The following is a 27426-nucleotide window of genomic DNA, read 5'->3' as shown; positions in this document are numbered from 1 at the left end:
GTGCCATCTTTCCATGCAGCCTCATCAGTGCCGCCTCATCAGTGCAGCCTATCAGTGCCCATCAGTGCAGCCTCATCTGCGCACATCAGTGAAGTAGAAAAATTACCCGTTTGCAATATTTTATAACAAAATATCAAAAGTTTTGCTTGTTTTACAAGGAGTACTAAAATCCTGTTTTCTTACTCCTAAAAGAACACAATCAGTAGAATTTCCACACTCACATCTCCCAAATCATTCCAGCTAAGGTGTTGGGGGGGGGGGGGGGGGGGGGGGCGGTGTGAAAGCAACTAATAGCCCAAGATAAACTGGCCTACAGCTTCACTAGTTCCCCTGTAAATCATTTCTTCAGTTAAAACCTGCTCTTTTGGCCATAAAATTACATGAAACACCCAGAACATTATTTATCTTCTGAAATGAGAAGCCTTGTAGAATAAAAAGTTGGTAGTTAGAATTAGCGCAACTTTATCAAATCTATATTTTCTATATTCTATCTATATTTTCAGGAGAAAATACTCATGTTTGTGTGCAATAGTCCACAAACACAATATAATCTTCAATCCCCCCCCCCCATTAAAAGATGAGGTAGTGTAGAGTAATGGTTACCAAATGTGTCAATCCTCAAAATTGCATGCACCCAAAGAATTTTAAATATTACATTATTTTTATCCAAAATCATCATTAAAAGTGCGATGTGCTTTACATGTCCTTATACCATATCAGTTTAGAGCAAATCCCAAAAGGAGGGACCTTTTACCACCTTATGCCAATTATTTCTCTTACTCAGTTAGTGATGGTATACGCCACTCAACCATACCATTAAGACCATTGACAGGAAAATGGAACAATGGCATCGGAAAGTCAGTGGGGTATATTATGCCTCGTTTCCAATAAGCGGAACGGTTCGGGTCAGTACTGTTTGGAAGAGCATGGACGTTTTTAAATAACATACATGTCATACTTGCCTCCACTGTGCAATTTGTTTTTGCATAGAGTGGCCCCGATCCTCCTGTTCTGGGGTCACACGGTGGCTCTTGCGATTCCTCCCCACAATAGATAACCCCCCCCTCTATAAAACCTCTCTCCTGAGGGGGTTACCTTGCAGGCATGCTCCCGTGCCATACAGTCGGTGTACATAGCTGCTGAGTGTATGACTCGGCCCCGCCCCCGCATCATTGGATTTGATTGACCCCAGTGGGAGGCAATGGCTGCGCTGCTATCAATCTATCCAATAAAGAGCCGAGAAGCTGTGGAGAGAGCGACGCAGGATCGCGCCCACAGAAATTTGGGGCTCAGGCAAGTAAAACAGGGGGGGCCGGACACTGCAAGTTGTTTTTCACCTTACTACATAATAAACAATAAGGTAAAAAAAAAAAAAACAAGGTTTACAACCCCTTTAACTACAGGAAGAATAATGCAGTTCTATATCTATAATACACCAGTATCTGAAGTCACTACAAAAAAACAAAACAGAAGAGGGCGCACCAGCCTGGAGAATGTCTAAAGCATTTTACAGCTGTCCCTTCATCAGAGCCAAAAGGTTTTGGCTCGGATGAAAGGGTACATAGGAGTGTGCCAAGTCAAGGACTACTGTCCGATGAGTGATTTAAAATTTACAGGTTTTTGAGTATTATTTATCTTGATTTTAATTAAATGCTGTGGGGTAATGCACTAGGCTGCTGTACCCTCTTCTGTTCTTTTATTTGTACTGTTCAGGCATTCAGCCATCACAAATTTTGGGGCCTCTTACACAGCTTTAGGCAGGGCCCCTCTGGAGCAGAGAACCGGAAGGGGGGGGGGGGGGTGCTGATGAAAAAAAAAAAAAAAAAACAAGTGTAATCTCTTCTTTCCTGACGCGAGATAATAAGGGGGGGGGGGCCTTTGGACCAGGGGTCAAGTCCTGGGGAAAAAAGTGTGGGAACTCCCACCCAAGATCCACTCCCCCACCAAAAAAAAATAAAAAATGATATGCTCATATGCATAATTACTAAACTGCATGTTTTTTTTTTTTTTTTTCGATCCACTGTACCTTAGTAATCGTTTATGTTACTGGCCGCTTCCTGTATATGGATTCATCGGGTAGTGTGCGGGTATTCTATCACTTCCTCGATGCCGCAATGTCTCCTGGGAGCTTTTGTCATTGTTCCCAGGAGACATTGCGGAGGTCTTTCTAAATCCTGCGTTAACTCGCGGCAGACCTCCGCAATGTCTCCTTGGAACAATGACAAAAGCTCCCAGGAGACATTGCGGCATCGAGGAAGTGACAGAATACTCGCACACTACCCCATTAATTCATATACAGGAAGCGGCCAGTAACATAAAGGATTACTAAGGTTTGCCTGCCCCTGACAGTGACTCAAGCTGGGCATCGCTGCTTAGTAAAGGATTGGCTCGGGCGGCTCTGCTGCTCTAGTCCTGCAAAGGGAACCGAGTTCCTGCTGTGAAAAAAGTGCAGGAACTCCGTTCCCACGCGTTCCCGCAGGACTTGAGCCCTGCTGGGCACCATCGGGCCCCTTACAGGTGTACTGCAAAAATAAATAAAAATTAATTAAAAAAACATGAGGGGGGCCAGCCAGGCCTGTAAGGGGCCCTGGGGATCATCAGGCCCCTTACAGGAGTAATGCCTGTACCCCTCTGATGGCGGCCCTGGTGCTGGCTGTCAGATTAGAATAGCCAATAGAGGAGATTCTTTAATCAACTCAGTTTAGCAATTTCCTTAGTTTAGACCAAGGGGATAACAAGGGGAATCTTAATGTATAGCTTAACCGTCTGCCGACCACACGCCATTGTTAAATGGCGGCAGGTTGTCTCTCCTGTGCAAATCGCTGTATCTGTACGGCGGCTCGGGCGGGCGCTCGCCACCCGCTTCGGGAGCGTGTCCGCGGGACGGGCTGACTATTTCCGCTGGGGACATAGAATCCCCGGCGGAATTTTTTTTTTTTAAGCCCCTAAATCTTTCCCATAGTTTGTAGACATGAGTTTTTCTAAACTGATGAATAAATTTTTTTTTGGATATGCATTATAGCACAAAAAAAAGTGGATTTTTGTACACACCGTAAAATCCTTTTCTCTGAAGTTCATTGACGGACACAGCCCCTTTAATCTTGACCTTAGGGTTATATCGTTAACTTTAGGAGAGGACTAGGCAGAACATCTAAAAACAGCAAAACTACACAGTACCGCCCAGGAGGCGGTCCTACTGGCTATAACCCCTCACTCAGTTTGTCAAAAAGCAGTACACACATAAATGGGAGGGGTGGGTACTGTGTCCGTCAATGAACTTCAGACAAAAGGATTCTACAGCGAGTACAAAAATCCTATTTTTCTTTCGTTCATTGAAGGGCACAGCCCCTTTAATCTTGACCTTAGGGACGTCCCCAAGCAGTGTCAAAGGAAAAAAAAAACGAGGGGTGGGAACAGCAAGAAAAACTTCACCCATAACAACCAGAGCTCCTCAACAGAGTTGCAACCTTTAACAGCCGCCTGCAAAACCGTGCGGCCAAAGCAAGCATCCGCAGATGCGCTCACATGAACCTTGTAAAATTTTGTGAAAGTGTGAACGGACGACCAGGTCGCCGCCTTACACACCTGGGAAATGGACGCTTGATGTCGGAAAGCCCAGGAGACACCAATTGCCCTGGTCAAATGTGCTGTCACAGGAAAGGGAGGCTCCCTCCCCTTTAAGGCATAAGCCTGAATCATGATCTGTCTAATCCACCAAGGAATGGTGACCGAAGAGACCGTCAGGCCCTTCTTCGGACCAGCCATCGATACAAACAGTGAATCCGACCTTCGAAACTGAGCCGTAGCAGACAGGTACACCCGCAGAGCCTGGACCACGTCCAAGGAATGCAAAGCAACCTCTTTGGGATGCGACGGCCGGGGACACAAGGATAGAAGCACAATGTCCTCATTTAGATGAAAAGCCGAAACAACCTTAGGAAGAAACGTAGGCTGCGGGCGTAGCACCACCTTATCCTTGTGGAGGATCAAGTAGAGAGACTTGCAAGACAAGGCCGCCAACTCAGAAACCCTCCTGACAGATGTAAAAGCCACCGGAAAGGCTACTTTCTGAGAGGGTGTCAATAGGGGGATCTCCCTAATGTTTTCAGACGGCGGTTTCTGAAGTACAGAGAGCACCAGATTCAAATCCCACAAGGTAGCGGTGGTCGAACAGGAGGGGCCACATGTCGAACACCCTGCACAAACGTACTCACCAATGAATGAGTCACCAAAGGTCGCTGAAAAAAAAAAAAAAGACAGCCAAGGCCGATATCTGCCCCTTAACGGTAAACCCGAGCGTGACTCGGGGTAGGTTTCCAATGTTAGGATCGGTATCCCCGAGTCACGCTCGGGGTGGACGTGCAGAGTGTGCAGCGGCGCGGCTTACCTTCTCGCTGGATCCACAGGCAAGTTACTTACCTTGTCCCTGGATCCAGCGATGCCACCCCGCTGTGTGAGCGAGCGGGACCTCCTCGCTCGATTCACAGTGTCCCCGTGTGCCGCCGATCTCCGTTCCCTGCGACGTTACGACGCACGGGAGCGGAGAACGGCGCCAAATTCAAAAAAGTAAACAAACACTTTACATACAGTACTGTAATCTATAAGATTACAGTATACTGTATGTAAAAAATACACACCCCCCTTGTCCCTAGTGGTCTGCCCAGTGCCCTGCATGTACTTTTATATAATAAAAAATGTTCTTTCTGCCTAAAAACTGTAGATTGTCCAAAAGTGTCCCTTTATGTCAAAAATGGTTTTAGATCAGCTAGAAAACAGCGATAATAAATTATAATCACTTGCAGAATTGTGCGATAGCGATTTGTGGGGAAATTCGTCATAAAAAAAAAAAAAAATAATAATAATGACAGCGACAATTCAGCAACTGAGCAAATTTCAGTGATTTTGAGTTGATTACATTATTGAATAATTTTTATTATAATTATATTATTTGTTATAATTATTTATAATTATTTATTATATTATAATTTATAATTTTGTTTTAAAAAAAAAAAAAAATCATACCCAGGATGCCTATTAGATTCTTGTTTGGTCAGATTTAAGTGAGTTATTCCTAAAAAATACAGGCCTACAGTATAAAACGCCAAATTTCCTTGCAAAATAATTGTACCGCTTTTGGTACGTAATTCCAGACAGAATCATACCGCCAGGGAGGTTAATGGTGCTTAAGGCAAGTTTCTGATCCACTCCTTGCTGCAAAAACAGCAGGATCCTGGAAACTGAATATGTGCGCGGACGCCAACCCACCTCCTCACACACAGAGATGTAGGCCTTCTATGTGCGATGATAAAAACCGAGAAGATGACTTTCGCACCCTTGGCATAGTGGAGATTACCGAATCCGACAGACTTCGGCCCCTTAGAACCTGACTTTCAACAGCCATGCCGTTAAGCCAGCGACTGTAAAGCAGGATGAAGTATAGGACCTTGGGACAGAAGGTCCTCCTCTTGCATCGGCAGTCGCCAAGAAACATCTACCAACATTCGTACTATGTCGGCCAGGGACGCCGAGGCCAATCTGGGGCAATTAGAATCACCGGAATCCCCTCGGTCTCCACTCTACAAAGTGGACGAGGTAAAAGTTTGAGCGGTGGGGGAAGGCATAAATAAGCCGATAATGCCTCCATGGGGCCACCAACGCGTCTGCCCCCAGGATCTTTGGACCTGGCCACAAACTTCAGTACCTTCCGATTGAGTCGAGAAGCCAGGGGATCCATATCTGGTGTGCCCCATCTTAGGCAAAGGAGTTGAAATACATCCGGATGTAGCGACCATTCCCCTTGGTCCATCATCTGACGACTTAGGTAGTCCCCTTGGCAGTTTTCTACGCCCGATAGACCTGTGTACATTCCGGGCATAGAAAACTGGCTAGCCTCTCTCCCTGGAAGCGCAAATACGCCAATGCCTACTTAGATGCCTGGTCCGCAGACCAGCATTTTAGCCAAATCAGGCGACTTAGCACCACAGCTGATACTGAGGCTCTAGAAAGCAAGGGGGCCATATCTAAGGCCGCATCGCAGACATACTTAAGGCCATGCACCAACTGGTCTGCCAGTTCCACACAGACCGGGGAAGGCTGTTGCTTCTCCAACTCACAGTGCAACAATTTTGCTCATTCAGCAAGCGTCTGGGACGCACATGACAACCTGCATTTTAAGTTCAGGACGCCATGTCATGGGTTAAAGAAGAAGTTTAAAAACCGACACATACGTTTAAGTGGTTCTTATTATCTGTAGACACCTTTCCCCTAGTTATTTATGTAGGATTAAAACCACTTCCCGCCAGGTCAATAGTCAATTGACGTCCGGGAAGTGGTTGTGAAATCCTGAATGAACGTCTATTGACGTCCTGCAGGATTACATGCCGGCGCGATGGGCGATACAGCGTGTCAGTCTGACACCCTGCATCTCCAATCTCGGTAAAGAGCCTCTGGCAGAGGCTCTTTACCACGTGATCAGCCGTGTCCAACTGACAGACGCGAGTAGAGGAGAGCCAATCGGCGGCTCTCTCCTGACAGGGTGACAGGGGGGGTTCGCGCTGATTGTTTATCAGCGCAGCCCCCCTCGGATGCCAACACTGGACCACCAGGGAGTGCCCCCCGGTGCTCAATAGAGCAAAAAAAGAAAAACACCAATAAAAAAAAAAAAAAAATTAACACAATCGATGCCAATCAGTGCCCACAAATAGGCACTGACTGGCAACATGGGCACTGGCTGAAATGATGCCCAGCAATGCCATCAGTGCCACCCCTCAGTGTCCATCAGTGCCACCCAGTGTCCATCAGTGCCACCTCTTAGTGCCCATCTATGCCCAGTGCCCACCTATCAGTGCCACCCATAAGTACCCATCAGTGCCGCCTATGAGTGCCCATCAGTGCCGCCTATCAGCAAAAAACGCCAGAGGGCGCCGGAAAAATGTCCGAAACTGAATAAAATGGCTGAGGCTACAGAGGAGAGGCTGCGTTACACGTAGAGGCCTCCCCGCAAGGTGTACACCGTAAAACACCCCACCATGGCCCAAGAAATAGGGACAAGACGAGCGGGCCACCAACACCAAGCGCAGCCCCCTGTCAGGACTCAGAACCCCCCCTGGAGGACTCCCAGCCAGGTACATGCTCCAGTCACAGTGGACCATAGCATGGGGAGGAGGGAAAGGACGGGGAGGGAAGAAGGGGAGTGTGAGAGACCCCCTAGTCGATCTCCCAAGGAATGGTCCAGCAATTCCATCCTGCCGAGACAGGTGGAACCATACTTACCCCTCCTGCAGGGACTGCTGGACGCATTCCACAGACAGACCCATCACCAGAGCTGTACGGGGTGGCTGTCGGCCACGGCACACTGCGACACGGACAGCAGTAGCCCGGTCATATGCATGCCCCTGAGCATATAGCTTGCCGGCCACCCCTGGATCAGACTGGGCATGTCGTGGCCGACCCAGCGCGTAATCAAATACAGAGGTAATGAAATACCACCAAAATAAAGCTCTATTTGTGCGGGGGGAGGACCTCGATTTTGTTTGGGTAGAGCGTCCCACAATCGCGCAATTGTCAGTTAAAGCGGCGCAGTACCGTATCGCAAAAAGTAGTTAAATGTAAAGGAGGGAAGAAGCAGTACAAGGAGCTAATCCGTTGATATGCTAACAAGAAGCAAGCTGAGTAAAGGCAGAAAGCATAGTGACAGAGAAATTAACTTATTACTGTGCTGCTACCCCTTTCACTGTCCAGTAACAGGCAGACTCAGGAAATGGGTAAAAATAAGTACTGCGAGGGAAAACTCTGGATTGAAAGTGATAATTGTGAAAACTTATTATCATTGCACTAGATTTTGCTGCAAACGCAAATGGTGTGGATAGAATGTGGAAGTGGTATTCCACATAACGCTTTCATTTGCAAGCTCTTGGCCCCGAGTTGGACCGCCGACTTGTTAGTAACCCCCCCCCCCCCCTTCCACCACACAGCAAGAAAACAAGATTTAATTTTTTAAAGGAGAATAAAAAGATCCAGCTACTGAGAAGGAAAATCAAGCAGATTGCTATGCCTAGTCCACACCTTTTCTTGCGTCAAGCCACACAAACAAAATCATGATATGCAAAAGTCACACATCTGCCAAACAACTTCTCCTCCCCTCTGCAAACCCATAACTAGGAATGAGTCAGTTTCTGCAGTCAATGTTTATAGCAAGTTTAAAGTATGGTTTTCCATGTACGTTTACAAAGCAGCTGTGATCCAGCATACTAAATATTAGGAGAAGGGGCGTTCAATATAAACTTTAAGAACACAAACGGTATGCTAAAAAAAAGGTATTAAAGTGGACCATCAATCATTTTTTCAACTTTCCATCTATTAAAATCTTCTGCCCTTGTTGTTTTAACTTTGGATAGTAAAAAAAAAAAAAAAATTCTGCAAGTTAAAAACTTTATACAGCCCACTTTCCATTTCTTGTCTGGGAAAAAAAAGCCTAGGATGAGTTATAAGAGGGCCAATGAGAGCTGGAGGTCTCTGTGTGACTATGTAAATCCAGGAAGTGAACAGGCAGCAGCTTCAGCTGCCCACAGTTAAAATGGATGCAGCCAGCCAGAAAGAGAGATTTCTGCAGCATATTTGGCTATAGAATACAGTATCACAGTATATATAATATAATATGCAAAGTGGTTGGTGGGAAGCTTCAGAATGGTAAAGATGTTTTTATTCCTCTTTAAGACCTGTATAAAGCAGAGTGCGTACCTGCAATGCTTTTGGCACAAACCATGCTCGGGTTTTCAAAACAGAATTAAGGTGGCACAGTTGTAGTCCTCTTGCACCGATCAAATATTAGGCATGTGATCTGTAAAAACAGAGAAACACAGAATTGTAAAATAAATAAATCAGGTGCCTGAATGTCTAAAGGTTGAGCTCCAGCCAAAACATTTTTTGTTATTGCGTAGGTAAGGGTAGGCGCATTTTTCTTCCTATACTGGTGGTTACCGGTCACAAGGACATTATGCAGGATATGAGGAAAATTCTCTGAAATGAGAATATATACCTAAAAAGTTGACAAAGGATGCAAAGGATTCTTCTACCGCTACAAGTTACAGAAAATATTCCATCCCTTAGGCTTAATGTACACGGGACGTTTTTACAACCTCTCCTGAACGATTTAACTTGACAGATACTAACTTGCGTCGAAAACGTCCATTTTGTCGTGTTTACATGCCGCATGTAGCAGCGTTTTGGAATAATAAATAAAAATTAAAAAAACGCCTGTAAACGAAACGCGACTAAAACACATTTAGAAGCGTTTGGCACTTAAAATGCCTTTAAACTCAGCGTCTGAACACATTTTTTTTCTTTCCAAAAAAGCCTCTAAACGTAACTGCTTAGAAACGACTATAAACCACAATGTGTACATGTACTGATAAGATCACAGAGGAAATTTCAGGAGCAGTTGAAAAAAATGCCCAACTGCTCCTAAACATCCGTTCACCAGCAGCAGTGTACATGAGGCCTAATTGTACAGGACACAGGAATTGATTCCTAGGCCATGGGTTATATGCTGCTACTTTGTTGATTGGACACTGGCAAAAGCTTAGCTGGGACCGCCCTCTAGTGCATCCCTATAACCCCTCTCATTCCGTGAAGCTTTATGCATTTTTTTTGCTAGTGTCTTTAGTGATGGAGATCTTCTCCTATGGTAAAGTTTTTGAAACCATTCGTTTTATTTTTCTTTACCGCTTCAACTGATGCTTCTATCAAGAGACAACTGCTTATTGCCTTGGATGACACTAGTAGATTCCAGATTGGTTACCCTTGATCTTGGGAACCATACCTGGACCGCACAAGCAGCGGGGCCAGCCTATATTTGCCTAAGGCAATGTATCCTGCTTTACCTTGGCATGTGATGCAGACAGTGTAGTTAGTTACAGAGTGCTATACAGGTACAGGGCGGTGGTTCATTTCTATGGCACCCAGACCCTGAAGACAGTTTCATGGGTATGCCCACCATAACACACAAAACCTGGATGGGATTTATATCATGACTGGCCTTACTCTGAGAGGTTATTTATTCAAAAACACAAATGCACTGTTCCCACTGTGTACCAGACCATTCTTGTTAAATCATCAATCTACTGTTCTTATTAAGGGCATTTCCTCCTTTAACAGATTCAGTTGAGAGGCATTTGGAGACTTCTCTTCCTTTGCGCTGGCAGGTCCAGCCCTGCAAATAAGCAATTGTCACTATGTCAGTTGCCCAAACCATGGGAAACTTGACTGGAGAATTCAGTAAACCATCTCCTAATATATATAATCCTACAAGGTGTTTCTAAAGATTTTGATCAGTGATCCGATATCTCAATGGCAACATGGGCCAGGTGCACATGGCTATCCAGAGACATGTCGAGAAGCACCACCTAGCATGGGATACACGTGACCATCAGACTAATCCCGCTGTGGGCAGTCGAACATAGCCAGTGTAAGGTAGGGTCACAGTACAATGGAACAATGAGTGAACATAAAGTTCTGCTACAAATTGGGGAAAACGGCGACAGAGTGTACAGGACGGAAGCCACGAGAAGAGAATGTGTTTACGACTGGTTCAAACACTTTTGTGATGGGAAGGAAACGACTGGGAATGAGCCATGTTTGGGTTGACTGTCAACAAGCAGAACCCCAGACATGATTGAGCTAGTGCATTAAATGCTGGCACGAGATCAGTGACTGACTTATGGCGGAGCAATGGGGCATTGGCAAGAACATAGTGCGCTCTATTGTCTGAAGATTTGGGCAAGATCTGTTCCTGGTTTGTGCCGCACAAGCCGCGTAGAAAGCAAAAACAGATGGAAACCTCTGGAGATTTCATAACCATGGGTGACCAGGATCCAACCTTTCTGAAAACCATTGTGACAGGGAATGAGACCTGGTTGCTACCAGTTTGATCAGGAATCCAAGCAGCAAATCGATAAAATGTCAGTTCACTGTCTTCCCTGCAACTCAAAAAGTCACCTGTAGAGCCTCATGAAAGGCACATGGGTATAATTCGGAGATGCAGGTCCTTATTTGAACATGAGTGACGGGTCCTAGGTTGTGGGAAGACTCCAGACAACAGAAGATGAAATGCATTGTGTAGTAATACAGGAAAGATGATGAGAAACACCTGAAAGGGGTGCCAGGGACAGAGTTAGCCAGTGGCCAGATAGGAATGGCCTCAGCATGCAAGGACCAAAGAGACAAAATTGCCCAAGGATCATTCCATCATGTAAAAGTGGGGGTGCATCTTTAGGCAGAAAGTGTTTGAGAGGTGTTCGCCAACTTCTGTCTGTAGATATGGGCTATATAGGAGACAAGCTCAAGCAGCGGTAGACCAAGGAATACTGAGTGACCATCCAAAAGGAAACACCTAATGAAGAAGAAAAGGGCTAGCAAAACATTAGACTTCCCTTGACAAAGGTAAGAAAAGGTGTCCATACTTCTAGGATACTAGCAAAAAGGCATGCTGGTTAGAAGTGGGGTTATAGTAGGGCTTGCTTACAAATCTTGTTCTCAGTGATTAAATCTTCTGAAATCAGCAGTATAACAAAATGTTATCTGAATTGTATCCCTGAGTGGAGGATAAAGTAACTCACTTCACTTAAGTGAACACTGTCCTAAAAACAATACATTGTTTTTCATTTATTTTTTATTTTTGGTCTCTTCCACCTCATCTGTAAAAAAATAAAAAACTGCAAGATTCTACATGCCTTCCTCACTCACCAATGCTGTCCCCAGCTACTCTCCATCTGGTACTGCTGGTCATTTTTAGGTTTCATTACAACCAATGTTATTGTCCCCAATTCCTCTGGATCCAATGTGTCATTGGCACAGCACCTGCAGGCACTAATATTGCAGATGGAGTCTTGCTTTAAGAAAATATCTCAAATGGGGACACGGACATAAATAAGCTGGCATAGTTTCTTACTCTTACCGGATTTAACAAAACTAAAAGAATATTTTGCACAGAGTTGGGTGTTAATATGGCCACTGAGGAACGCATGTCCTGACATCTTATTAGGAAAAAGTAAATTATTGGCATCGTATTTAAAAATTATGAAGGACATTGCAAACTCTATAAAGTACTAGACATTGCTCTTGCTTATACCACAAATAAATATATCTTACACACCTATAAGAGACAATTCCGTGTATGGATATAGTTTTGTGGTGTTGATGTACTAAAACTGGAAAAAAAGAAAAAACTTAAATAAACTGTGCCTTTAAAACAAAAATGAAATCAGACATTGCGTTTGTGCTTATATTCTGTATGCTATACTTTAATTTATCAGCTTGTGTACTTAAGTCTTATGTTTCTTCATGACGATATAGAGAGCAGAAACTGAAGACACCGTGCTTAGAACAGAAAAGAACTGGCAGATCAGACAGTAATGTAGCACTTGAGTTTACAGATCCTCCCCACCCACTGTATGTGACGAAGATAAGAATGTTGTACTTCAACCACCATAAGTAAATGCATACAGGAAGTACGAACATTCACACAAGGAAGACGTGAAATATCTTGCAGAAAGAAACATACATGGTTATAGAAATGTAAACATTCAAATGTCTGCATTAGAAACTAGAACTTGACCTTCATTACAAAATCTGCAGAAAATGGTTACATAGCTACAGATGGATATGAAAAGACTCACAAGAAGGTCTGCCTAGCCACCAAAGGTCTACTAGGTAGATCTAAAGGAGATTGTATAAGGCTAGGTTCACATCTGTGCAGGTGGTGCCACTGCGAGACCCGCACAAATACCGGCAGCCGCTACCAAGGAAGGCTGCCATTAATCCTAATGACATGCTGCCGCACTAGAAATCAAACCCATACAGGGAACCTCCGTGCACGTGCAAGCTGTGATTTCTAAAATAATGCAAGGACTTCTTTCCTGCTTTTCGCGGGACACAGCAGCCCATTCAAATCTGTGTAAAAGTAGTACACACAGAGACCAGTATACTGTAGACAGCAGAGTGGTGTGTTCTAGATACTCTGTCATACAGAGGTTTTACTGTCACAACAATTAGTACCAATAGTGTCACCTACAGGTACGACTGACACACAAACAAGCATGCAGACCAACATCTAGGTGAAAAAAATATATATAAAATAAAAAATAAAAATCAACATCAGCCAAAACGAATATCTCTATTATATTCATTGCTATACCTATGCTGCAGCTTGTTACTTCCAGGACATCTCTTACCTGAGTAGGCACAGACTCCATTGGAGCCTGTATCATGCCTAGATTGCTCATGCTCTAGCTTGCCCTGCATCCAGTAGCTTTGGTGTGTTTTTCCGATTAACCAGATGTGAGAGCAATAGGTAAAATACATTACTGTCCTTTGGATCCAATATAAACATTGTGTGGCACTTGTGAGGCTGCATTGATGTGCGCCGACCCCGATTTTACTTCACAGTTCTTTATTTAAAATGTACGTTTTTTTTCCTGAAACTTCCCTCTTAAAAGTGAAGGTGTGTGTTATACGCCGATAAGCACGGTATATACCACACACAACCACAAAAAGGCAAGAGAAACTTTGCTGGGCAGTGTATTCGTGCTCATTCGTTACGCATGGCAGCTTCATCAAATCTGGCCCTCTTTGAAAACAGTTTGGACACCCCTGATGTACCAAGTGTAAAGAGAGTTCTCTGCTAAAAGAAAGAAAAAAAGAGAAAGAAAGAAAAGAAAAGAAAAGAAAAGAAAAGAAAAGAGAAGGCAGCCTGCCAAGTTTTTCACCAAAAACATTGTAACTTTTTGTTCTTAGATCAAAGGAATGAACTTCATCTGTAAATGTTGGAAGTTTAACCACTAAAAGGGGTCGTAAATAGGTGTATGTATATATATGTATATATATATATATATATATATATATATATATATATATATATATATATATATATATATATATATATACACACACACACACACACATACATACTTTTTTTTAAGTAACAAACATGTCATACTTGCCTCCATCATTGGCCCCGATCCTGGTCTTCTGGGGTCCCTTGGCGGCTGTCTCGGCTCCTTCCCGCAAGAGCTAACCCCCCCTTCTTGGGAAGCACTCTCCCAAGAGGGTTAGCTTGTGGGCGCGCTCCCATGATACAGCCGGTGGCTATAGCTGCTGACTATATCACTCGGCCCTGCTCCCCGGCGTCTGCGTCATTGATTTGATTGACAGCAGCGGGAGCCAATGGCTGCGCTGCCATCAATCTCTAATGACGAGCCGCCTCAAGTTGGGGGAAACCATCGCGGAAACAAGCCCATGGAGTTTCGTGGCTTAGGCAAGTAAAATTTTTTAGATCTCTATAACTTGAGTTCTCTTCATCTAGTAATTAATATTAAATCGTTCTGGCTGCCAATATATCAAGGCTTCTTCTGAATACTGGAATATCCTAGTATACACTGGATTGATTTTCAGAGTTTGTGTTATCCAAATATTCATTAATCTTTTTGGACTTTTTCCTTTCTGTTTTTATACAGTACCGTTTTGTAAATAGATACACATATTTATGGACTCATTTGCTGAAGAGTGATCTTTTTATATGAACCCCCTTTTGCATATTAATCTTTTTCACATAAATCTTGTGGTCATACAGCTTAGTGGTTAAATATGTATATTTTATAGGAATTTTCACCAATATCCTATTTTTTGAATATAAGAATTTTCAATAATTATCCTGTTTTTTTGATCATCTCTGAATCTGTTTAACAGTCTTCAGTTCTGAATTTATATTTACTTAGTGGTTGCGCGCTTGCCGCCGCTGTATCACTTGGCCCCGCCCCCCGGCACGCCGCGTCATTGGATGTGATTGACAGCGGCACCAGCAAAAAATATCGCAAAAAATAAAAACCACAGGAGGTGATCAAATACCACCAAAAAAAAAAAAAAAAAAAAGCTCAATTTGTGGGGAAAAAAGGACGTAAATTTTGTTTGGGAGTCACGTCGCACGACCGCGCAATTGTCAGTTAAAGCGACGCAGTGCCGAATTGCAAAAAGTGCTCTGGTCTTTGGCCAGCCAAATGGTCCGGGGCTTAAGTGGTAAAGTAAAATAGCAATGGTTAATAGAGAAAAATTACTTAGGCTGGTTAATGCCCAGAGTTCGGTTTTTAAGCCAGGGAGCGGACACCATCAACTTTTGAAACTCAGAAGTGGCAGCTCTCTAATTTCTTTTACCACAAGCTTCCTGTAATTTATACTGGGGAACTAAGAGCTGTGTCACCACTTGTGTCAGAGACTTCATTCATGTGTGTGCTGCAACAATTCTAAGATGGTTCTTTGAAAATCCAGAAGCCATTCTGCATGTGGTTGCCCTCTATGATATGCAACATGTATTTAACATAAGTCAGTGCAAACTGTAAGGGAATGACACACAAGCAATTTTAGAGAAGCTACAGGATCCTCTCGTTGAAATCAAAATATAATTTTTTTTGTAGAAAAAAAAAAAAGGATTTATTGCCTTCAAAAGAAAGGTCCATGTTGTAGAGATTCAAACAATGTCTAGTGCAATTGTCCTTTGCAGCATTTGAGACTTGCTAGTAAAATGCCATTTTATCTAATGCAGCTGTATGTACTATCCTTGGAGTGAAAAAAAAATATATATATTCTTTGCACATACGGCAACTAAGCATACGGGTACAGGAACAAATAGAAGGAATGCCAGTCTACATGTCACGCATAGTCAGGCATAGGAAACCAAGCTAAAAATCTCTTGTGGTGGTGGTCACCTTCAACCCCCACCTATTAGGCCTCGTACACACGACCAGACATGTCCGATGAAAACGGTCCGCGGACCGTTTTCATCGGACATGTCTGCTGGGATCATTTGGTCTGATGTGGGTACACACCATCAGACCAAATTCCCCGCGGACAGAATACGCGGTGACGTGGCGGCGACGATGACGCGGCGACGTGCGCGCACCAGGAAGTTCAATGCTTCCACGCATGCGTCGAATCACTTCAACGCATGCGTGGGATTTCGGGCCAGCGGACATGTCCGATGAGTTGTACTGACCATCGGACATGTCCGACGGACAGGCTTCCATCGGACAAGTTTCTTAGCATGCTAAGAAACTTTTGTCCACTGGAAACCTGTCCGCTAGGCCCTACACACGGTCGGACATGTCCGCGGAAACTGGTCCGACGGACCAGTTTCAGCGGACATGTTCGGTCGTGTGTACAAGGCCTCACACCACATTTGTGGGAGAGGGCAAGCTTGCAACCCTGGCTAATGGCCCGTACACACGATCCGAATATCGGACAAAAACGATCGTCCGGGGAAGAATCGTACGATTTTCGGATCGTGTGTACACTACTTTCGAGAGCCGATCACCACAGTCCATCCGATATTATTCGATCGTACAAGCATGAAAATTTTCCTCGTACGATGTCAGATCGTACGATTTCCGTTTAGTCAGTATAGTTGTCATCCGAAAACACAATAAAAATACATTACAACACATGACATCACTTCCAATTATTTTTTTCTGTCGTACGAGAATTTGTGACTTTAATAACCTATTTCATTTTACTTGCGACTATTAAGCGGAAAAAGTCGTACGAGCCGTCGTACGATATTCGGATCGTGTGTATGAGGCATAAGACTGGCTTTGAGAAGAGGCTGCTGGGGACCAATCAAGTAGGTCTAGGGAGCCTACTGGAGAGCGGAAAAAGGCACACGTGAGTGTATTTGGGCTTTAACACTGAGGAGTTTATAGAGCAGAAAAACTGAACACTAAAAGGACGTATACAATCTGTTGAAAAGAAATGCAAGTTATCAGATGATTTCACTTTCCCTCAGAATAAAAATAAACCAGATTTGTCACCAGAAGCAACGATTCTACTTGTACTCCCTATTTTTTTTTCCTTCAGTTTTTCAAAATTTGCCCCAGAGTGTTAAATTGCATGCTATTCTACAGTATACTGTGATTAAAATGTGCCAATCATTCGTGTTGTGTACTAGATTTTCAGTAACAAAAAGTACTATATAAGAAGTTTTATACATGCATACATACAGCTCATAAAAGACTTAAATTAAGAGATACCAGGTAAATAATTAATGTGAAGGGAGGGGAGTGCGACAGCACTTGTAAATGCGTGAACATTTTACATTAGCATGCAAAAAAGCATTCTGATCATTTCACAACACTCTATAGCGAGAACTCTTACCTAGGAGGTCAGTTAGCACAAAAATGTTACTCAGATATAATGGACTTTTAGCACCTGCAACACTTGCAAGAAAGCACACTACAGGTCTCGATTTATCACAAAATACACAAGCTTCTGGCCATGGCACTGGATAACATACACGGTTATCCTCATGGGAAAACTAAAAAGAACACAGGAAAACACCGCAACAAAGCATAGCAATTTCATACTGAAAACAGAGAATCAAAAAAAAAAAAAAAGTACCTAGATACTTTATATTGTCAAAATTATTGGGACACCTTCCTTTACATGCACATGAACTTTAATGATATACCAGTAGTCCGTAGGGTTCAATATTGAGTTGGCCCACCCTTTGCAGCTATAAAAGCTTCAACTCCTCTGTCCACAAGGTTTAGGAGTGTGTCTATGGGAATGTTTGACCGTTCTTCCAAATAGGCATTTGTGAGGTCAGGCACTGATGTGGATGAGAAGGCTCAGTCTCCACTCCAATTCATCCCAAAGGTGTTATATTGGGTTGAGGGCAGGACTCTGTGCAGGCCAGTCAAATTCCTCCATCCCAAACTCGCTCATGCATGTCTTTTATGGAACTTGCTTTGTGCACTGGTCCAAATCATTTGGTGAAGAGAGGAAAATGGTGTGCGAGGTCATTTTTCAGGGGTTGGGCTTGGCCCCTTAGTTCCAGTGAAGAAAACATTTTGCACAATTTCATGCTCCCAACTTTGTGGGAACATTTTGGGGATGGGCCCTTCCTGTTCCAACATGACTGCACACCAGTGCACAAAGGAAGGTCCATAAAGACATGGATTAGAGAGTTTAGGGTGAAGGAACATGACTGGCCTGCACAGAGTCCTGACCTCAACCTGATCGAACACCTTTGGGATGAATTAGAGCAGAGACTGCGAGCCAGACCTTCTTGTTTAACATCAGTGCCTGAACTCACAAATGTGCTTCTGGAAGAATGGTCAAAACCTTCCCATAGGCACACACTCCTAAACCTTGTGTAACTTGTAGAGGTAGGGGCTAGGGTGGGTTAAAAAAGGACCATTAGGCTAGGCCAGGAGTTTGCTTTGTGAGGCTATTCCCCTGCAGAGCCCCTGAGAAAGGTTCACCTATGGTGGAGGTGCCTATAGTGAACCTAGTCCTGTTGGCACCAATGCCCCCAGGTGGAAAAGTTTTTAGGATGATGACTGTCTAAAGTGCTACATATGCTTTCACATGCGACTATATATTGTCAAGTGACTCCATAATGTAGGTAATGTTCCTGAGTGCCATCAGTAAAGTGCAGAAATCCTATTCATTTGCGGACATTCCACCCTTGGGATATAATGTTCAACGGCCAAGAATGTCTGGTGGAGGCCTCTGGTATAAAGTAAGGCACAATATGGCGGAGGGTTCAGCCTCAACAGGAGGGGCAATGTTCGAGCAAAGACATGAGTGGGGCAGGGCACTATTAGCCAATTGCTAAGCCCCAGCCATTGACTCCCGCTGCTGTCCATCAAGACACTGAGCCAATCAGAAGAGAGAGCGAGAGAGAGCAAGAGAGGGTGGGGCCGAGGCATGGACACACAGAGCTGCAGCTCAGGAGCACACCTGCTTGGGTGCCACCACAGCAAGCAGCTTGCTGTGGGCTCACCTAGCAGGAGGGAGTGGCCAGAAGCACGGACCTATGACCCGAGAAGATAAGGATTGGGGCTGCTCTGTGCAAAACCACTGCACAGAGCAGGCAAGCATAACATACTATCGCTTTGAAGTGAAATGAAATTTCCCCAGTGGTACACACACCAAAAAACTGAGGGATTGTATTCCTTCTTTTCTAACCAAAAAACTGGGTATACATACACTTGTGCGAACTGCATTCCTGTGCACATCACATGCGATGGCTACGCGGTGCGATTTCAGCCATTCATTTTCTGCATCTACAACCAAAATGGTCTAGAATACACCCCCCCCCCCTTAATCACACCCATGCAATGAAATTCTCACAAATGCACTGTATTTTGCAATCTGTTTTGGGGCAGGTCGGCTCGGCGAAACAAAGTAATATTATACGTCATCTCGCATTTCAGCCATTAGGGGTGCACTATCACTGCCGGGCACCTGCGATCGCACGTTACAGAGCGAGAACCAGGAGCTGTGTGTGTAAACACACAGCTCCCGGTCCCGTCAGGGGGAGAAATGCCTGATCGTCTGTTCATACAATGTATGAATAGCGATCAGTCATTTCCCCTAGTCAGTCCCACCCCCCCTTCAGTTAGAACACACCCAGGGAACATAAGTAACCCTTTCCTCGCCCCCTAGTGTTAACCGCTTCCCTGTCAGGGACATTTTGACAGCAATCAATGCATTTTTATAGCACTGATCTCTATAAAAATGACAATGGTCCCAAAAAGTGTCTGAAGTGTCCGCCATAAAGGTCGCAGTACCGATAAAAATCGCTGATCACCGCCATTACTAGTAAAAAAAAGTTTTAATAAAAATGCCATAAAACTATACCCTATTTTGTAGACGCTATAACTTTTGCGCAAACCAAATGCTTATTGCGATTTTTTTTTTTAGAAAAATATGTAAAAGAATACGTATTGGCCTAAACGGAGGAAAAAAAATAGTTTAATATATTTTTGGGGGATATTTATTATAGCAAAAAGTTAAAAATATTATTTTTTTTTCAAAATTGTCGCTCTATTTTTGTTTATAGCGCAAAAAATTATGGAGCGCTCACCCCCAAAGGAGCCGCTGGTTGATTTGGGATCGGCGTATTAAGTTACCAAGTTCTTCTGTCTAGGGGTGATACTTGTGAGTGTGGATGAAAGAACAAGTGTCCAGCCGGTAGCGCGAGTTTCCAATGCTTTATTCCCAGGCCAACATCAACAGTACACACAGTAGAGAAAGAGGTTGATGAGTAGGAAGAACTTGTAGCATCAGGCCTTGGATATCAGAAGCATAGAGAGCAAGCCTGCTGTCGGCACAAATAATTCAAACGTCGCCACCCTCGCCAGGGTGGGTAAGTGCCCTTTGGACAGGCAGTTAACTCGGACCTGGCAGCCAAAGGGTCACTCGCAATAATCAGATCACTGGGAGGAAACAATGCCTCTGCCACAGGCATAGTAAATTTTCTTAGTATAATCGGAGTGTAAGGATAGCGAATCCTCCCAGTAAGTCTTACTCTGTAGGATCACCTGCTGACAGCAAATATAAGGTATCTGTCATGTAGCGTGGTGATCCCTGGTGGTTCGTCCAGGCCTCGCAGACAACCTCTGCACTCAGGTCCTCACGAGCCAATTGCCCACCGTTCAGCCTTCAGCCTAGGATCTGGAACCCAGCAAGCCGCTGGGGTCCCTTTCTTCATCAAAAGAAGGCTCCGCAAGGTGCACAGCCTCAACCGGGCAGGCCATGAGGATGGGGCCCACGGATGCACACACCCTGAAGGTGGATGCCACACCTGAAACTCGGGCCCCGCAGACTACTCAGCAAAATGGCCGGTGCCCCAGATATACCCCCCGCCAGCATGCCCAAAGAGGTAAACTCCTCTGATTGGCTGCTGGGGAAGGATGGTTCTGTCAGAACCCCTATAGCGCCAACTGTCGCCCAGGGGTGGCAGCGCACCCCTGAACACAAAGACTGACCAAGAGGCAGTTCTGAACCGGCAACAGCACAAATTAACAATTAGTGAATGCGAGCAACTGAAATCTCCCATTCCCCACTAACTTTAGCGTAACGCCCCACTAATTTTAAGGGGGGGGGGTGCTACAATTAAAACTGCAGAGGTGATCAAATACCACCAAAAGAAAGCTCTGTTAGTGTGAAAAAAATAACGCCAATTTTGTTTGGGAGCCATGTCGCATGACCACGCAATTGTAAGTTAAAGCGACGCAGTGCCGAATCGCAAAAAGTGGCCCAGTCATTGACCAGCAAATGGTCCGAAGCTGAAGTGGTTAAGATAGCATTGACACCTGCATCAGATTGCTTCGACGCCATTAGATTGCAAGTGTGAGCCAGGGCTTAAAACCGCCATTAGGGGGCAGCTGCAAGTGAATCCTCCCGATGCAGGAATTTTAAATTACACCTGTGCCCTCCACCCGCAGCTTAACACTGAGATCCTATACACCAGGGAAAATACCCAGTGTACATGAAGTCTAAAAAAGGTGAAAACGCTTTGTTGAAAACATGTGCAGCCAAGTAAAAAACGCTATTGAAATTGTTGATTTTTCAAAATATTAAGATAAAAATTAGATCTTCAAACAGTGCCTTCAAGCGATAGACTTAAACCGACACATAAAAATTGTCATGATGCATTTCATTCTCAACCCTACCAAACTGTAATTTGTAATATAAAAGGAAAAGAATAAAAAAAAAAAAAAAAAGTACACCTCTACATTTACCACCATTTTACATCCACAAAATTAAGAAAAATCTGGCCCATATCAGGTGCCAATGATTAGGCCCTTAATAGGCCTCAAGCCAAAGGGAGTAAACCCCTTAGTGAAAATGTCCAAATTGGTCCCAATTAGCCATTTTCCCTCCCTGGTGTTGTTGTGACTCATATGTTACAAGGTCTCAGATGTGAATGGGGAACAGGTGTGTTAAAGTTTTTTGTTTTTGCTCTCACTCTCTCATACTGGTCACTGGAAGTTCAACATGGCACCTCATGGCAAAGAACTCTCTGAGGATCTGAAAAAAATCATTATTGCTCTACATAAAGATGGCCAGGGGTCTCCAAACTGCGACCTGGGGGCCAGATGCGGCCCTTTGCTAGCCTTTATCCGGCCCTTGGGGCACTATTGCTTCCAATGACATGGGGCACTGTTCCTCCCACCGACCCCAACAATGGGACACTATTTCTTCCACTAATACCAATGATGGGGCACTACTCCCCCTCCTAATGACCACCAAAACTGAGAAACTGATGCCATGTTTATTCTCACTGAGGGCATTTTCTACCCACACTGGCCAGAGTCCAACCCCCCTAATATCTAAAGCACAGTAAACTGGCCCTTTGTTTGAAAAGTTTGGAGACCCCTGGCCTAGGCTATAAGAAGATCGCAAAGACCCTGAAAACAAGCTGCAGCACAGTGGTCAAGACCATACAGCGATATAACAGGACAGGTTCCACTCAGAACAGACCTCGCCATGGTCGACCAAAGAAGTTGAGTGCACGTGCTCAGCATCATATACAGAGGCTGTCTTTGGGAAAAGTGTAATTTCTTCAGTGTTGTCACATGAAAAGATAAAATAAAATATTTACAAAAATGTGAGGGGTGTACTCATTTTGTGAGAGCCGCTGGGGTCCCTTTCTTCATCAAAAGAAGGCTCCGCAAGGTGCACAGCCTCAACCGGGCAGGCCATGAGGATGGGGCCCACGGATGCACACACCCTGAAGGTGGATGCCACACCTGGAACTCGGGCCCCGCAGACTACTCAGCAAAATGGCCGGTGCCCCACAACTAGCTGTGGAAGCCATTGCCCTCCCATTACGTTCGATGTGATTGTGTCCTGCAGCTAATCAACGTGAACCTCTGCTGGAGTCTCCTGCAAGCCAACAGCCATATTCGCAAGTATGAATGGGGCCTGAGGCCCTCAGAAAGAAGGTTGTGGCTGTCTAGGAGCCCGTCCAATTTATTTTTTTTTTTAAGCGAAATACATTTTAAATCAATCATTCCAATGTAAGAAGAATCTACAAGTAGCAGATGACCGCTCTGATACAGGACTGACCAGTCCAGCAAATACAGCCAGAGAGCTCATTGTTTGATGCTAAAATCCCAGAACTTCATCAGCATCTTCATCTTCTTCATCTGCAGAGAACGCTTGGTGTCAAAGTGCATTTATCTATAATCAGCAAGACTGCACAAATCTACCTTGCATGGGAAGGGTCCCAGGAAAAATTAATACTTTGCTGTCCAAAAAGAGCATCAGACTAAGACTATAGTTTGCCATTGAACATTTAGACAAAGGCCAGACATTCTGGAACAATGCATTTTGGACTGACAAACTAAAGATTTGTCTGGCCACCTTAAAGGCTCCTTCAAACCGGAGGCAAGCTTATAAACCTCTGTAAAATGATCCACACTTGTATCACTTTTCAGAGGGCATTATAGCAGAGAATTGACAGGCATTTAGGAAGCACCATTGCTGCCTCCTTACACCCATTCTTTGGTCTAAAAAGAATGCTGGTTAGAAATTAGGTTTTAGAATCTGTTTCTTACAGTGCCTTGAAAAAGAATTCATACCCCTTGATATTTTCTACAATTTTTCATGTTACAACCAAAAAGGTAAATGTATTTAGGGGCCCTTTCATATGGGACGGATCTGTGAAAATCTGCCCCGTGAACCTCCGCTTGCTCAGCAGGGATCGCTCCGCTGATCCCATTTGAGCCGGCGGATGACAGCGCGGTCACCGCACACTGTGCAGGGACCGCCCTGTCAGATCTCCGCTTTCTCCTATGGGGGGGATGGAATGAACACGGACTATCTGTCCGTGTTCACCCAAGCCGATCCGCCAGACAGATGGGAAAAAAAAAAAAGTGTTTTCCTCCATCTGCGGAATTGGAGGACTGCGGACCCGGATGAGATCAGGTGTCAGCGGATGTTCACCCGCTGACACCCGCAGTCTCCTAGGGATCAATGTATGTCCCTTTTTCATCCATAAACGGATGGATGAAAAAGCGGACATACGCATGTGTGAAAGGGGCCTTATTGGGATTTGATGGCACAGTGTATCTACCAAAAATAAATAGATGTGTGTATTCAAGAATCAGTAAGAGTCGGTTCACACTGGGGCAACACGACTTTCAGCACGACTTGAGTATGAATCACAACGCGACTTACAACACGACTTGAAGTCGCCTCCAGGAAGGGGGAACTCAATGCCAAATTTTAAATTAAAGGGGGGTTCCCCTCTAGGAGCATACCAGGCCCTTAGGTCTGGTATGGATTTCAAGGGGAACCCCTTACGCAGAAAAAAACTGCGTGTGGGTTCCCCCAAAAATCCATACCAGACCCTTATCCGAGCACGCAGACCGGCCGGTCAGGAAAGGGGTGGGGACGGGCGAGCACCCCCCGCGCTGAACCGTACCAGGCGGCATGCCCTCAACATGGGGGGGGTGCTTTGGGGCAGGAGGGCGCCCTGTGGCCCCCCCACCCCAAAGCACCTTGTCCCCATGTTCATGGGGACAAGAGCCTCTTCCCGACAACCCTGGCCGTTGGTTGTCTGGGTCGGCGGGGGGCTTATCGGAATCTGGAAACACCCTTTAATAAGGGGGCCCCCAGATCCCGGCCCCCACCCTATGTGAATGAGTATGAGGTACATCGTACCCCTACCCATTCACCTAGTGGAAAATAAATGTCAATAAAAAACACTACATAGGTTTTTAAAGTAGTTTATTAGGCAGCTCCGGGGGTCTTCTTCCGACTTCGGGGGTCTTCTGCCGGGCACCACCGCTGTCTTCTTTCAGCTCTTTTACCAGTGGTGGCCCTGTCTTCTCCCGACTTCGGGGGGCCTTCTTCAGACTTCGGGGGGGGGGGGGGGGTCTTCCGACGTCTCCGCTCTCTTCTCCTGCTCTGGTTCTTTTTCTCTTCTGCCGGGGCACCACCGCTGTCTTCTTACAGCTCTTTCACCAGCGGGGGCCCGGTCTTCTGCGTCGCCTTCTTCTTCGATGTTGACTAGACGCTCCCTCCCGTTGTAATGCCAGGTGTGTGGTGCGCGGCAAATTATATAGGCCTCTTATGACGTCACAGTCCCAGCATGCTCCGGGTGGTACCGAAGCATGCTGGGACTGTGACGTCACAGTTAACAGCCTCAGATGATACACAAGGATGAACCAAATCTCCCTTCATAGGTTTTACATGTATATCTGCTGTCTTAACATTTATATACCGTTTAGAAAGTTCAGATTGTGTTAGGATATTTTCTCTTCCTGGTTAACACAGAGTGCGATGTCTGGTTATACAGCCAAAATAGCCAACATTGCCGATTGGAGGAAAGGCACACACCCCCTCTCATCATAGGCAGAGACTCTCAGAGGTGTTTTGTAATAGGGCCAGCTCCCTGCTAATATATTTTAGCAACCTTGTGTGAAGTGTCAGAGAATTTGTAAGGAGTTATCAGGCTGATAACAGAGGAATGGTTCGGAAGAGAGCTATGAGACTTAGCCCATTGAAGAGAGATAACAAAGTACTGCAGATATACGTGCCCAGCTCAAATGTCATGAATCGGGTTTACATCCACCTTAAAGGGGTTGTAAAGCTACAATTTATTATCCTAAATAGCTTCCTTTACCTTAGTGCAGTCCTCCTTCATCCTTCGATTTTGCTTTTAAATGTCCGTATTTCTTCTGAGAAATCCTCACTTCCTGTTCTTCTGTCTGTAACTCCACACAGTAATGCAAGGTTTCTCCCTGGTGTTGAGTGTCATGCTCGCCCCCTCCCTTGAGGGGGGAGGGGGCGAGCAGGAGAGTCAGGATTCGCTCTACGTTGCAGATAGATAAAGGAGCTGTGCGTTAGTGGGCATCCTGACTCACCTGCTCGCCCCCTCAAGAGGCTTTCTCCACACCAGGAAGAAAGCCTTGCATTACGGTGGTGAGTTACAGACAGAAGAACAGGAAGTGAGGATTTCTCAGAAGAAATAAGGACATTTAAAAGCAAAATCGAAGGATGAAGTAAGTGAAGGAGGACTGCACTAAGGTAAAGGAAGCTATTTAGGGGAAAACATTTTTTTACCTTTACAACCCCTTTAATTTGCAGGGATTTTCTCACTTCCTGTTTTGGCTATGGGACAGAAAGTTGACAAAAAAAAAAAACAATTGAGAGGGATTATAACCCACCCTTACTTTATCAAAAAATGGGACAAACAAAAAAATAGGGTTGCCATCTGTCTGGATTTAGTGGATCGGAGCGGTTGTCAGCGGACATGTCACCGCTGACATCCGTCGCTCCATAGGAGGTGCATGGAGCGTTCAGGTCCACCTGAAAAACCCACAGGCGGACCTGAAAGAGCCCTAAAAAGTGCTCTGTGTAATAATGCATAAATCAGTTAACCTGTATTGCAAAAAAATAAAATATTTCCTGGGCCACTGTACTGTACAGTGATCCATTATAAAAAAAAAAATATGCGCATAACAAAAAAAAAAAAAAAAAAAAAATGAAAGCAGGTACCCTCTTCCGTGTAAGATCGTTGCACATACAAAATTTCCAGCCCCTCCTCCTTACTCCCCACTGCCTTCTGGGAGACCCAGAAGACAGCGGGACCATTCAGAAAGCACAGCGTACTTGCGCACACGCAGTAGGAAATAGTATTTGTAGCTGACGATTTTTTATTTAACCACTTAAGGACCGCCGCCTGTAGATATACGTCCACAGAATGGCATGGCTTGGGCAGATGGACGTACTGTCACGTCCTGTGACCCAATTGCAGCTGGGGTCCCGCGATCGATCCCCGGAGCTGAAGAACGGGGAGAGCCGCGTGTAAACACGGCTTCCCCGTGCTTCACTGTGGCGGCTGCATCAATCGTGTCATCCCCTTTATAGGGAGACACAATCGATGATGTCACTCCTACAGCCACACCCCCCTACAGTTGTAAACACACACTAGGTGAACCCTAAATGTTACAGCGCCCCCTGTGGTTAACTCCAAAACTGCAACTGTCATTTTCACAATAAAGAATGCAATTTAAATGCATTTTTTGCTGTGAAAATGACAATGGTCCCAAAAATGTGTCAAAATTGTCCGAAGTGTCCGCCATAATGTCGCAGTCACAAAAAAAAAAAAAAAAAAAAAAAAAAAAAAAATCGCTGATCGCCGCCATTATTAGTAGGGTTGTCCCGATACCACTTTTTTAGGACTGAGTACAAGTACCGATACTTTTTTTCAAGTACTCGCCGATACCGAATACCGATACTTTTTCTTAAATGTGTCCCCAAATGCAGCCATGTCCCCCCACAGATGCAGCCATGTCTCCCCCCCCATATCCAGCCATGTCTCCCCCCATATCCAGCCATGTCTCCCCCCATATCCAGCCATGTCTCCCCCCATATGCAGCCATGTCCCCCCCCATATCCAGCCATGTCCCCCCATATCCCCCCCCATATGCAGCCATGTCTCCCCCCATATGCAGCCATGTCTCCCCCCATATCCAGCCATGTCCCCCATATGCAGCCATGTCTCCCCCACCATATCCAGCCATGTCCCCCCCTATGCAGCCATGTCTCCCCCCCATATCCAGCCATCTCCCCCATATG

At 44.9% G+C, this 27426-nt stretch overlaps 1 protein-coding gene across 5 annotated transcripts in view; it reads right to left on the bottom strand.

Annotated features, from left to right (window-relative positions):
- The window catches only part of TAOK3 (TAO kinase 3), a 371844-nt gene that overhangs the window by 281031 nt on the left and 63387 nt on the right, over positions 1 to 27426 (bottom strand). For 3 of the 5 annotated variants that reach the window (XM_040345722.1, XM_040345738.1, XM_040345746.1), the window contains exon 2: positions 8740 to 8839. The exons of 1 other annotated variant lie outside the window; for it this stretch is intronic. The gene's annotated coding sequence lies outside the window, so the exon portion shown is untranslated. Of the gene's footprint in view, positions 1 to 8739; positions 8840 to 12151; positions 12207 to 27426 lie in introns of all 5 variants that reach the window. One more of the 5 variants, XM_040345730.1, reaches the window with a different exon arrangement.

This window comes from Rana temporaria, chromosome 1, assembly GCF_905171775.1.
Source record: "Rana temporaria chromosome 1, aRanTem1.1, whole genome shotgun sequence".
NCBI lineage: Eukaryota > Metazoa > Chordata > Amphibia > Anura > Ranidae > Rana > Rana temporaria.
This window is presented reverse-complemented; position numbering and strand designations above follow the sequence as displayed.